This window comes from Tachyglossus aculeatus, chromosome 7, assembly GCF_015852505.1.
Source record: "Tachyglossus aculeatus isolate mTacAcu1 chromosome 7, mTacAcu1.pri, whole genome shotgun sequence".
Taxonomy (NCBI): Eukaryota; Metazoa; Chordata; class Mammalia; order Monotremata; family Tachyglossidae; genus Tachyglossus; species Tachyglossus aculeatus.
Genome location: NC_052072.1, coordinates 27,861,115 through 27,874,816, shown reverse-complemented (window position 1 = coordinate 27,874,816; position 13,702 = coordinate 27,861,115). Strand labels below are relative to the sequence as shown.

Below are 13,702 nucleotides of genomic sequence, written 5' to 3'. Positions count from 1 at the left end.
GTTGTTGTTGTTGTCGTCTTATGCTGTCATTGTGTCCAACCCCTAGTGAAGCCGTAGACACATCTCTCCCAGAGCACCCCACTTCCATCTGCAATTGTTCTGGTAGAATATCTGTAGAGTTTTCTTGGTAAAAACAAGGAAGTCATTTACCATTGCTTCCTTCCACGTAGTAAATGAGTCCCTGTGCTCTACTCTCTCCCACGCTACTGCTGCCAAGCACAGGTGAGTTTTGACTTGTAGCAGATTGCCTTCCACTCACTAGTCACTGCCCAAGCTAGGAATGAAATGGGTGTGCCTCTGCTTGACTCTCCTTCCTATAGTCGTGACTGGTAGAGTACTGGAAACTCTCCAGGTGCAGCCCTGAGAGAGACAGTTGTAACCCCAGGCTGATATAAACCCCCCTCTACCTAAATGTTTCTCTGGGGAAAAGTCTAAAGTCTTATTGAGGAGAAGTGTGGCCTAGCGGGAAGAGACTAGGAGCCAGGAGACCTGGGTTCTCAGCCCAGTTCCTCTGCTTCTCTGCTGTGAGACCTTGGACAAATTGTTTTACTTTTCCGTTCCCCACTTTTCTCATCTGTAAAACAGAGATAAAATGCCTGTTCTCTCTCCCCCTTAGAGTGTGAGCCCCTTAAGGGACAGGGACCATATCCTATATCAATCCCAGAACTAAGTATAGTGCATGGCCCATTGTAAGTGCTTAATAAATTATTCCATCCTCCCACTGCTCATTAACCTTGGCAATCTTCCCACACTGGAGGGAAGGAGAGGAGGGAAAAGGAAGGGAGAGAAGAGAAAGCCAGTCACTGGATGGACGGTAGACAGAGTGGAAGAGGGGGGATAAGGTTGAAGAGAGGGATGGAGGTTGACTCCTCAAGGGGATTGTGGGAGGAGCAGCCCTGCTCATGTCCCTCCTCTCACCCAGAACATTCCTGCCTCCATTTTCCCAACCAGGACTGGCCACTCTTCCTCCTTCCAAACTCTTCAGAAGACTGTTTTTCAGGAAGTCTTCTTGGATTCACCTCATCTGGCTCTGCACGCTTCCATTATTCATGCTTACTTTTTGTGTCTCTAGGCCTATCCCGCTTCCTCACTGGACCGTCAGCTCCCTGAGGGCAGAGGCAGTATCTTGCCTTCGTCTGCACCCCTCACGGCTCCCATTACAGGACTCTGCACCCATAAAGCACACAGGGCAAACTGAAGACTGACTGCCCAGGCCACTCTCTAACTGGATGAACCCATTTTTCGTTCTCTGTTCCCAGGCTTAGGGGCAGAGACAACTATCTCTCATAGCAGGAGAGATGTGTCAACCACATCCTTTTGGGTGTGGACACCCTTCCCCCCCACCACACACACTCTTGGCAAGGAAAATTCAGAAGATAGGGAAATGACTTTCTTGTGGAGTCAGATGGTGTCTAAAATCTTTGCTTCATTTCCTGCTATGGAGAAATTGCCCCAACTCATCCAGGTTCTATTTCATACACGATGTAGAAAATCCAAATATTGGCTCTTCTAAGAGATCTGACTAATGCAGAAGAAAACAGACTACCCAGGTCCTTCCTGCAAAAGAAGCAGCAGGCTGTAGTGGAAAGTGCATGGGCCTTGGAACCAGAGGATCTGGGTTCTAATCCCGGATCCACCACTGTCTGCTGTGTGACCTTGGGCAAATCACTTAACTTCTCTGCGCTTCAGTTACCACATCTGTCAAATAGAAATTAAGACTGTGAGCCCCACGTGGGACAAGGACTGTGTCCAAACTGATTAGCTTCTATCTACCCCAGTGCTTAGTTCAGTGCCTGGCATTGCCCACTCCTACCTCACCTTACTACTCTCCTGTTACCATCCAGCCTGTTCACTTCACCCCCATAATACCACCTACTCACTGTTCCTTGATCCCATCTATCTCTCTACTGATCTCTTCCTCATGTCCTGCCTCTGGCCTGGTATGCCCTCCCTCTTCACACCTGCAGAAAATCACTCTCCCCACCTGCAAAGCCTTATTGAAGGCACATCGTCTCCAAGAAGCCTTCCCGAAGTCCTCATTTCCTTTTCCTTCCCTCCTTTTTGCATCACCCTGACTTGTTCCCTTTATTCACCACCTCCTCTGCTCCACAGCACTTGTGTACATGTCTGTAATTTACTTATCTATATTAATGTCTGCCTTCACCTCTAGACTGTAAGCTTGTTGTGGGGAGGAAATATACTTGTAATATTGTTATATTCTCCCAAAATGCTTAGTAAGGCGCTCTGCATACAGTAAGCTCTCAATAAATATGTTTGATTGATTGGCACTTAGTAGGTGTTTAATTCAATTCAATTCAATTGTATTTATTGAGCGCTTACTTATGCAAAGCATAGTACTAAGCACTTGGGAAAGTACAATATAACAATAAATAGACACAGTCCTCTCCCACAGTGAGTTTAACAAATACTTGTCTATGCCTTCAAGTCGTCACCGACCCATAGCGACGCCACGGATACATCTCTCCCAGAACATGCCACTTTCATCTGCAATCTTTCTGGTAGGGTGTCCATACAGTTTTCTTGGTAAAAATACAGAAGTGGTTTTCCATTGCCTCCTTTCGCACAGTAAACTTGAGTCTCTGCCCTCGATTCTCTCCCTGCTGCTGCTGCCCAGCACAGGGGAGTTTTGACTTTTAGCGGATTGCCTTCCACTCACTAACCACTGCCCAAGCTAGGAATGGAATGGGTATGCCTCTGACTCTCCTTCCCTTAGTCGAGACTGGTAGAGTATTGGAAACTCTCCAGGTGCAACCCTGAGAGGGGTTAACAAATACTATTTAAATAAAAAAAGGGAAAGCTTCACACTGAGGAAGGGAGTCACTTTCTAGTTTGCTGCCAGCCCAACAGTGTCCACGTCTTTGTGGGACGCCCAGGGCTTGAGCCCTAAAGCGAGTGTTTTGGGGACCTGTCCTCTCCCTGACTTTCCCAACACTGTAGACAGCACCACATCCTCTCTGTCTCACGAGCCTGTAACCTTGGTGTCATCCTCAACTCCTAACTCTCATTCAACCCACATATGCAATCTGTCACCAAGTTCTGTTGGTTCAACCTTCACAACATCACTGAAATCTGCCCTTTCCTCTTCATCCAATCTGCTACCATGTTAATTCAAGCACTTATCCTATCCTGCCTTGACTGCTATATCGGCCTCCTTGCAGACCTCCTAGCCTTCTGCCTCTCCCCACTCCAGTGCATACTTCACTCTGCTGCCCGGATCATTGAACTTCCAAACCTTCAGTCCATGTTTCCCAATAATGATAATAATAATAATGATGGTATTTGTTAAGTGCTTACTATATGACAAGCACCGTTCTAAGCTCTGGGGTAGATATAAGGTAACCAGGTTGTCCCATGTGGGGCTCACAGTCTTAATCCCCATTTTCCAGATGAGAGAACAGAGAAGTTAAGTGACTTGCCCAAGATCACACAACAGACAAGTAGCAGAGCTGGGATTAGAACCCATGACCTCTGACTCCCAAGCCCGTGATCTTTCCACTAAGCCGTGCTGCTTCCCAACTCTTCAAGCGGTTGCTCATCCATTTCAGCACTTAGAACAGTGCTTTGGACATAATAAGCGCTTAATAAATGCCATCATTATTATTCTGCATCCAACAGAAACTCCTTACCATCAAGTTTAGAGCACACAATCGCCATGACCCTCCACTACCTCACCTCGCTGCCCACCTACTACAACCCAGATGGCACACTTCACTCCTCTAATAATAATAATGATGGCATTTATTAAGCGTTTACTCTTTGCAAAGTACTGTTCTAAGTACTGGGGAGGCTACAAGGTAATCAGGTTGTCTCATGGGGGGCTCACAGTCTTAATCCCCATTTTACAGACGAGGGAACTGAGGCCCAGAGAAGTGAAGTGACTTGCCCAAAGTCCCCCAGCTGACAATTGGCAGAGCCGGGGTTTGAACCCATGACCTCTGACTCCAAAGCCCGGGCTCTTTCCACTGAGCCACACTGCTTCTCATGTCTTCTAAGTACCTCAGTCTTATCTATCTCACGACTGACATCTCCCCCACCTCCTGTCTTTGGCCTGGGACACCTTCCCTCTTCATATCTGCCAGGAAATCACTCTCACCACCTTCAAAACCTTATTAAAAGCACATCTCCTCCAAGAGGCCTTCCCTCACTAAGCCTTTGTTTCCTCTTCTCCCACTCCCTTTTGTGTTGTTGCACTTGAATTTGCAGCCTTTATTCACCCTTCCCTCAGTCCCACAGCACTTAGGTACATATTCATAATTTATTTATTTATATTCATGTCTTTATCCCCTTCTAGACTGTAAGCTCTTTGTGGGTCGGGAATGCCTCTACCCACTCTGTTATATTGTACTCTCCCAAGCACTTGGTACCGTATTCTGCCCACAGTAAGTGCTCAATAAATATGATTGATTGATTGGTTGACTGATTCTGGTTCTGCCACTTTGCCTGCCTTAGACGAGACACTAACATCTTTGGGCCTCAGTTTCCACATCTGTAAAATGAAGATTCTATAGACTGTGAGCCCGTTGTTGGGAAGAGACCATCTCTATATGTTGCCAACTTGTACTTTCCAAGTGCTTAGTACAGTGCTTTGCACACAGTAAGTGCTCAATAAATACTATTAAATGAATGAATGAATACCCATTTCCTTCTCTACTATTTATAAAGTAAACCCCTTGTTGGACAGGGACTGTGTCCAACCTGATTAGCTTGTTCAACTCCAGTGCTTTGTAGAGTGCTTGGCACCCAGTAAGAGTTTAAGAAATACTACAATAGTTATGATCATTATTATTATTGTTATTAGTCCAGAGGCTCTAGAAAATAGAGGTCTCTGAGAAGAGAGGACAGTTTTGTCAGGAGTGGAGATTCATTCATTCAATCATATTTATTGAGTGCTTACTGTGTGCAGAGCACTGTACTAAGCACTTGGGAAGTACAAGTTGGCAACATATAGAGACGGTCCCTACCCAGCAGCGGGCTCACAGGCTAGAAGGGGGAGACAGACAACAAAACAAAACATATTAACAAAATAAAATAAATAGAATAAATATGTACAAGTAAAATAAATAAGTAGAGTAATAAATATGTACAAACATATATACAGATGTATACATATAAATATGTATATGTATGTATGTATGTATGGATGGATATGTATATATATATACGGATGGAGATGTGAGAGAGAGGACATTTTAGGAGAGTGGGGTCAGAGAATGGGACTTCAGAGTTGACAGGGTTAGAAATGCTACCATAACTAATGATGATAAGATCCTGCCAGCCACGAATCATGAGAAGCAGTGTTGCCTAATGGAAAGAGCACAGACTTGGTAGCCAGAGGACTTGCATTCTAATCCCGGTTTGGCCACTTGCCTGCTGTGTGACCTTGGGCAAATCACTTTTAATTTCTCTGTGGCTCAGATACCACATCCGTAAAATGGGGATAAAGACCGAGACCCATATGGGATAAGGGCTGTGTCTGACTTGATTAGCTTGTATCTACCCCAGTGATTAGTGCATTGCCTGGCTCATAGTAAATGCTTAACAAATACCAGAAAACAATCCATACCTTCTCTCCTTCCCATCTTAGAGGGAGTTGTCTAAGCACTGAGCAGCGTGGCTCAGTGAGAAGCAGTGTGGCTCAGTGGAAAGAGCCCGGGCTTTGGAGTCAAAGGTCATGGGTTCAAATCCTGGCTCCGCCAATTGTCAGCTGGGTGACTTTGGGCAAGTCACTTAACTTCTCTGTGCCTCAGTTCCCTCATCTGTAAAATGGGAATTAAGACTGTGAGCCCCCTGTGGGACAACCTGATCACCTTGTTACCTCCCCAGCGCTTAGAACAGTGCTTTGCACATAGTAAATGCTTAACAAATGCCATCATTATTATTATTATTATTCTCCAAAGGGGATGGTAAAGGCAGCCTACTGGGCTCCCACGGGGAGAGAAAGTGTGCAGTGTCCCTGCCAGGCCCTCACACCGACAGATGCAATCTAACGGGTGGCAGCTTCGTCTTTGAATCAGACACATACCTCCTCCCACATACCCACCCTGCCGAAACCCTAGAGAAGGAGTATGGCCTGGGAGTCAGAAGGTCATGAGTTCTAATCCCAGCTCTGCCACTTGTCTGTTGTGTGACCTTGAGGAAGTCACTTCAATTCTCTGGGCCTCAGTTACCAACCTCCTGTAAAATTCATTCATTCGTTTATTCAGTCGTATTTATTAAGCGCTTACTGTGTGCAGAGCACTGTACTAAGCGCTTGGGAAGTACAAATTGGCAACACATAGAGACGGTCCCTACCCAACAGCGGGCTCACAGTCTAGAGGGGGGAGAATGGAGATTGAGACTGTGAGCTCCAAGTGGGACAGGAACTGTGTCCAACCCGATTTTCTTGTATCTACCCTAGCGCTTAGTACAGTGATTGGCACATAGTAAGTGCATAAAAAAGCCATATAATTTATAAATAAATAAATAATATTAATAATCTGAGCTCGTTTAGAAAAGGCGAGCACGGCTGCCACCTGCTGGAAATGATAGGAAGCACACCAAGGGCAGAGTGGGAAAACCATCAGAGGAGGGCGCTTCCCTACAGGGTTATTATTATTATTATTATTATTATTATTATTATTATTATTATTATTATTATTATTATTATATTTAATAATAATGGCACTTAGTAAGCGCTTACTATGTGCAAAGCACTGTTCTAAATGCTGGGGAGGTTACAAGGTGATCAGGTTGCCCCGGGGGGGCCTCACAGTCTTAATCCCCATTTTACAGATGAGGTAACTGAGGCCCAGAGAAGTGAAGTGACTTGCCCAAAGTCACACAGCTGACAATTGGCGGAGTTGGGATTTGAACCCATGACCTCTGACTCCAAAGCCCGGGCTCTTTCCACTGAGCCACGCTGCTTGTTAAGCACTTACTATGTGCCAAGCCCTCGGACGCTTTCCACCAGGGTGGGCCTCAGTGCCGATCACAGTTCTATGGTGGCACCCAGCACATTTGAATTTCCTGTTGGATTGCCGACTTACTCTATCTCTTTTTTATGGTATTTTTTAAGTGTTTACTCTGTGTCAAACACTGTTCTAAGCGCTGGGATAGTTACAAGTGAATTAGGTTCTACACAGTCCCTGTCCGCCATGGGGCTCACAGTCTAAGCAGGAGGGAGAACAGGAGATCTGAGGCATGGAGAAGTGAAATGATTCGCCCAAGATGACACAGAAAGCATTTGGCAGAGCAGGGAGTAGGACCCAAGTCTTCCATCTCCCAGGTCCATGGGCTTTCCACTAGGCCATGTTGCTTCTCTTGGGTAAGTGTCTCTCCTTTACAGATAATGATAATGATATTTGTTATTAATAATAATATTAATATACTATGTGCCAGACACTGTACTAAGCCCTAGGGTGGATACAAGCTAACCAGGTATAAGCTATAAGCTTGTTGTGGGCAGGAAACGTGTCTACTAACTCTGTTGTATAGAGTGCTCTGCATATGGTAAGTGCTCAATAAATATCATTGATTAATTGAATGATACAATCATCATCATCATAATATTTCCTAAGTGGTTCACCATGTGCCAAGCATTGATCTAAATACTGGGGTAGATTCAGTTGGATCAGGTTGGATACAATCCCCGTCCCACATGAAGCCCATAGTCTAATTAGGTAAGAGAACAGAAGTAGTAGTAGTAATAGTGTTTATTAATAATGAAGGTATTTGTTAAGCGCTTACTATGTGCCAAGCACTGTTCTAAGCGCTAGTAGATACAAGGTTAACAGGTTGTCCCACGTGGGACTCACAGTTTTAATCCCCATTTTCCAGATGAAAATTTTTCCAGATTTATTCAGCACTTACTGTGTACTGTACCAAGCCTTAGGAGAGAATATACAGGGGGGAATTAGACACAATCCCTATCCCTCCTATGTGGGGTATAAATAAAAGAAAGAGTTCCAGGCGAGAGGAAGGACATAGGCAAGGGATAGATAGTGAGAAAGATGAGATTGTGGTATTTATGGTATTTATTGAGCACTTACTATATGCAGAGCACTGTACTAAGTGCTTGGGAGTGTACAATACAACAGAGTTAGCAAACATGTTCCCTGCCCATAACAAACACATTCTAGAGGGGGAGACAGGCATTAACATGAATAAATAATTTATAATATATAATTTAAAGATATGTACACATATGTACAGTGAGCAGATTGACATTATAGGAGCCAAGTCTGTAGTCTGGGTCGTAGTAGATCAGTGAGATAAATTAGGAGGGGAACAGCTGATTTAATACCTTTTATAGTATTCAAAGCATTTTCCTGGCTCCCCCACCTTCTCTTTCTGATCCTGGCCCCCTCATCTTCTCTTTTTTCTCCTGACCGCTCTGGCCTTCTCTTCCTTTTCCTGGCTCCCCCCTCGCCATCTCTTTCTGGGCCATTTTTCTGAGCCATTCAATGTCATTTTATAGCACCAGGGTAGATACAAGTTAATCAGGTAATATATAGGCCCTATCCCACCTGGGGCTCACAGTCAAAGTAGGAGGGAGAAGAGGAATTGAATCCCCATTTTCCAGGTGAGAGCCCTGCGGCCCTGAGAAGTGAAATGACTTGCCCAAAGTAACACAGCAGGCAAGTGGTGGAGGCAGGATTAGAACCCAAGTCCTCGATTCCTAGGTCTATGCTTTTTCCACTAGTTTACACTGCTTAAATGCGCTGCCTGCCTCTGTAGAACAGAGAGGTGGGGCCGAGGGCATAATCCCAGCTCCATCCTGGCTTCCGGGTGGGAGCGGAGAGGTGTTGAACTGAAGTTCTTGAAAAAGCCAGAGTCCTGTGCATGGGTGGCATGGTGGGGAGGAAGGCCTCAGAACAAGAAGGAAGCAGTTGTCCGTCTCCCCACGGGACCTCATTTTAGAGGTCTTGAGATCGGACCGTGTCCGACCTGGTATCTTCACTCTACCCCAGCATTCAGCTTAGGGGTTGACACTTAAGAAATACTCAATCAGTAGAATAATTAATGAAATAAGTTAAAACATCTGAGAATCTCCCAAACTCCCATACCATCAGACTCCCACTGGCCCCAGCTCCAGCCCTGGAAGGACTCAAACCCAATTCAAATAAAACTCAAACCAAACTCAGACCATGCGGCCTCTTCAATTGTTAGAACATGGGGAAGACCACTGCTGTGGATGTGACCCGTGACCTTTGCGTCTGTGGGGCTGAACCACGAGGGGACCGAAACGCTGCTCCTCCAGCTACAGTGCGTGAACTGCTCTTGTCTTATTAGTGTCTTTCTCGTCTCCTATATTTTCATGTTTACATCTTTCTTCATGTGTCAGTCAGCAACCAACCCATGCCACTCATTCTTAGATGTCTAATTCTCCTCCAAACCATCACACACCCCCGGCCCCAGCAACACCCATCTGGATGTGAGGGGGAGGAGGAGCTGGCTGTCTTGGGGCAGCACTCCTCAGGGATTCGGGGCTGTCCCCAGCTCCAATCCACGGGCCTCATCGGTTCCCCGGAGGAAGATAATAATAATAATAATAATGGCATTTAGTAAGTTCTTACTATGTGCAAAGCACTGTTCTAAGCGCTGGGGAGGTTATAAGGTGATCAGGTTGTCCCATGGGGGGCTCACAGTCTTCATCCCCATTTTACAGATGAGGGAACTGAGGCCCAGAGAAGCTAAGTGACTTGCCCAAAGTCACACAGCTGACAGTTGGCAGAGCTGGGATTTGAACCCATGACCTCTGACTCCAAAGCCTGGGCTCTTTCCACTGAGCCACGCTGCTTCTCCCAGTGGCAGTGCATGCCGGAGCGCCCCTGATTTCGGCTTGTTCCCACTTGGCTTGTCCCAACTCTCGGTTCCCATCTCGAGATGTCTGTTTCTCCTTTGACCCTCCCCACAACTTCTGGATACCCGACTCCCCCCAAAATCAATCAGTCAATCAATCAAACAATCAATCAATCAATCATATTTATTGAGTGCTTACTGTGTGCAGAGCACTGTACTAAGCACTTGGGAAGTACAAGTTGGCAGGTCCTTCGTATTCCCAAAAGCCAGGTGAGGCCACCGGCACCACCACTTCTCCCTCTGGGGTCCTTCTGCTGGCCCGCTCCCTTGGCTTCTGCCCCCCAAAGGAATTTTTTTTTAAATGGCATTTGTTAAGCGCTTAGAGGTCGTGGGTTCTAATTCCGGCTTCACCGCTGATCAGTTGTGTCACTTTGAGCAGGTCACTTGACTTCTCTGTGCCTCAGTTACTTCATCTGTAAAATGGGGATTAAGACCCTGAGCCCCACGTGGGACAACCTGATTAGCTTTGTATCTACCCCAGTGCTTAGAACAGTGCTCGGCACATAGTAAGCGCTTAACAAATGCCATCATTATTATCATTATTATTTTTATTCCCAGTGCTGAGTACAGGGCTGAGAATACTATAGGCACTTAATAAATGCAATTACTATTGCTACTATAACTAATAACAATTGAGGTATTTGTTCATTCATTCAGTCGTATTTATTGAGTGCTTACTGTGTGCAGAGCACTGTACTAAGCGCTTGGGAAGTACAAGTTGGTAACATATAGAGACGGTCCCTACCCAACAGTGGGCTCACAGTCTAGAAGAGGGAGACAGAGAACAAAACAAAACATATTAACAGAATAAAATAAATATAATAAATATGTACAAGTAAAATACATAAATAAATAGAGTAATAAGTACATACAAACATATATACATATATATGGGTGCTGTGGGGAAGGGAAGGAGGTAAGGTGGGGGGGATGGAGGGGGGAGGAGGGGCTTACTAGGGGCTTAAGTTAAGCACTTACTAGGTGCCAGGCTCTGTACTAAGCACTGGGATAGATACAAGGTAATTGAGTTGGACAGTCTACATAGGGCTCACAGTTTTAATCCCCATTTTACAGACAAGGTAACAGAGGCACAGAGAAATTAATTGACTTGACCAAGGTCACACAGAAGGTATGTAGTGGAGCAGGATTAGAATTCAGGTCCTTCGTATTCCCAGGCCCATGCTCTATCCGTGGGTTCTAATCCCAGCTGTGTGACTTTGGGCACATCACTTAACTTCTTTGTGACTCAGTTGCCTCATCTGTAAAATGGGGTTTAAGACTGTGAGCCCCATGTGGGACAACCTGATTCCCCTAAATCTAGCCCAGTGTTAAGAACAGTGCTCGGCACATAGTAAGCGCTTAACAAATACCATCATCATCATCATCATCCACTAGACCATGATGCTAGAGGTGAGGATAGAATCATTATAGGGAAGCAGCATTGCCTAGTGGAAAGAGCACAGGCCTGGGAATAAGAGGACCTGCATTATAATTCCAACTCGGCAGCTGCCTGCTGTGTAACCTTGGCCAAGTCACTTAACTTCTCTGTGCCTCACTTTCCTCAACTGTAAAATGAGGATTCAATATCTGCTCTCTTTCCTACTAAGATTGTGAGGCCCTTGTGGGATAGGGATTGTGTCCACCCTGAATAACCCCAGTTCTTAAATCCCAGTGCTTTATACTTAGTTTGTGTGTAACAATTATTATTATTATTATTATTATTATCATAATGTTATTATTACCATCAGGGTTATTATTATCATAGCTGTGACGATGCTTCCATGGAAAAGGGTTGTTCTCTCTGTTATGTCACTGTGCTGTTTTGATTCAATCACTCAATCAGTAATAATAATAATGATGGTATTTGTTAAGCGCTTACTATGTGCAAAGCACTGTTCTCAATAAGCCCTCAATAAATATGATTGATGGATGGAGGACTGAATCAATCGATTAATAATATTTATTTAGTGGTTACTGTGTGCAGAGAATGGGATTTACTAAACACTTGGGAATGCAATAGAAATTAGAAGACATGATCTTGTCCCCAAGGAATTTACAGTTTGTGGCTGGAGGGCGGACACTGAAATACGTTACAGATAGGAGGAAGTGATAGATAATCTAAACTATGAACTAAAGAGCTATGAGAGGTTATGAACACATAAGGTTTTTTTATTGGTATATGTTAAGAGCCTACTATGTCCCGGGAACTGTACTAAGCATTGGGGTGGGTACAAACAAATCGGGTTGGACACAGTCCCTGTCCCATGTGGGGCTTACAGTCTCCATCCCCGTTTTACAGATGAGGTAACGGAGACTCAGAGATGTGAAGTGATTTTCCCAAGGCCGCACAGCAGACAAATGGCAGGTATTAGAACCCATGACCTTCTAATTCCCAGGCCCATGCTCTTTCCATGATGCCATGCTGCTTCATAAGTGGTACAACAATGCTGAAGTGGAAGTTGTGGGGATATAAAATGAGGAAATTAGGAATCAACTGGGGAGGCTTCCTGGAGGAGTTGTAATTTCAGAAGCACTTTGAAGATGGGGACAGCAGTGATTCCTCAGATGTTAAGGGGGAGGGAATTCCAGACCAAAGGGAAGGTGTGAAACAGCCTGGCCTAGTAGAGTCAAAGGACTTGGGTTCTAATCCCCACTCCACCACTTACCCACTTACTGTGTGACCTTGGGAAAATCGCTTTCCTTCTTAGTCCCTCATTTTCAAAACGGAGATTCAATACTTGGGTTCCCTCCTGCTCAGACTGTGAGCCCCAGGTGGGGCCTGATTATCATGTATCAAACGCAGCACAAAGTACAGTGCTTGGCACACAGTAGGCACTTGACAAATGCCGCAGTAATTGTTATTGTGTGTGAGCAAAATGTCAGCAGCAGAAGGAGAATAAGGCACGTTGATAAGTTAGCTTGAGAGGAATGAAGAGTGAGAGCCGGGATGTAATGGGAGAAGAGAGTGGATAAGTAGAAGGGAAAGAGATGCATAAATTCCTTGAAGTGAATGGTAAGGAATTTCTGCTTGTAGCAAGAGGACTGGGCAACAATTAGAAGTCTTTGTGGAGTGAAGAGATGTGTGAAAAGTGACCATTTAGGCAAATGATCTATGCAGCAGAGTGAAGTATGGACTGGAGAGAGGAGAGCCTTGAAGGCAGGGAGATTTGCGAGGAGACCAATGCAGTAATCAAGCTGGGATATGACCTGTGAAATGGTCGTTTGGGTAGAGAGGTGGGTTGGATCTTGGAAATCTTGTGGAGGAAAATCTCACAAGATTTGACAAGGACTGAATGTGTGGCTTAAAAGACGGGGAGGAGTCAAAGTTAATGCCAAGGTGGCAGGCCTTGGACAGGAAGGATGGTGGTGGTGATGATGATGATGACGGTATTTGTTAAGCTCTTACTATGTGCTGAGCACTGTTCTAAGTGCTGAGCATTGTTCTAAGCGCTGAGCACTGTTCTTAGTGCTGGTGGTGTCTTCTATGATGGGAAAGTTAGGTGAAGGAGAGGATGAAGATGAGTAGTTTGGATTGGGATATGTTAAGCTTGAGGTGACCACTCTACCCTACCCCTTGATTCCCTTACTTCAGTTCATCCGGGCAGTAGAGAGGAAGAGGTAAAAGTCTCCAAACCCCTTGAAAGAAGTGGGATGGTGCCCCAACCCGGTGCCACAGGATGAGGGCTGAGCATCCCCCGGCCAGTGCCTCCAGCCAGACAGAGAGCTTCTTCTCTGCTCAGAGTGACCTGCTGGACTCCTGTTTCTGGCCTATGGGAAGTCAGGGCAGAGCAGGGTGTGAGGGTGGAATGCTAGAAAACGGAGCTTATCGATCAGAACCCTA

The 13,702-nt window shown here is 45.3% G+C and overlaps 1 non-coding gene across 1 annotated transcript; it reads right to left on the bottom strand.

Moving 5' to 3' along the window:
- Nucleotides 1-232: 232 nt before the first annotated feature.
- On the bottom strand, nt 233-370 carry LOC119931179. The gene has a single exon (XR_005452036.1). It is a non-coding gene; the product is annotated as a small nucleolar RNA SNORA7 (small nucleolar RNA).
- Between the last annotated feature and the right edge of the window lie 13,332 nt (nt 371-13,702).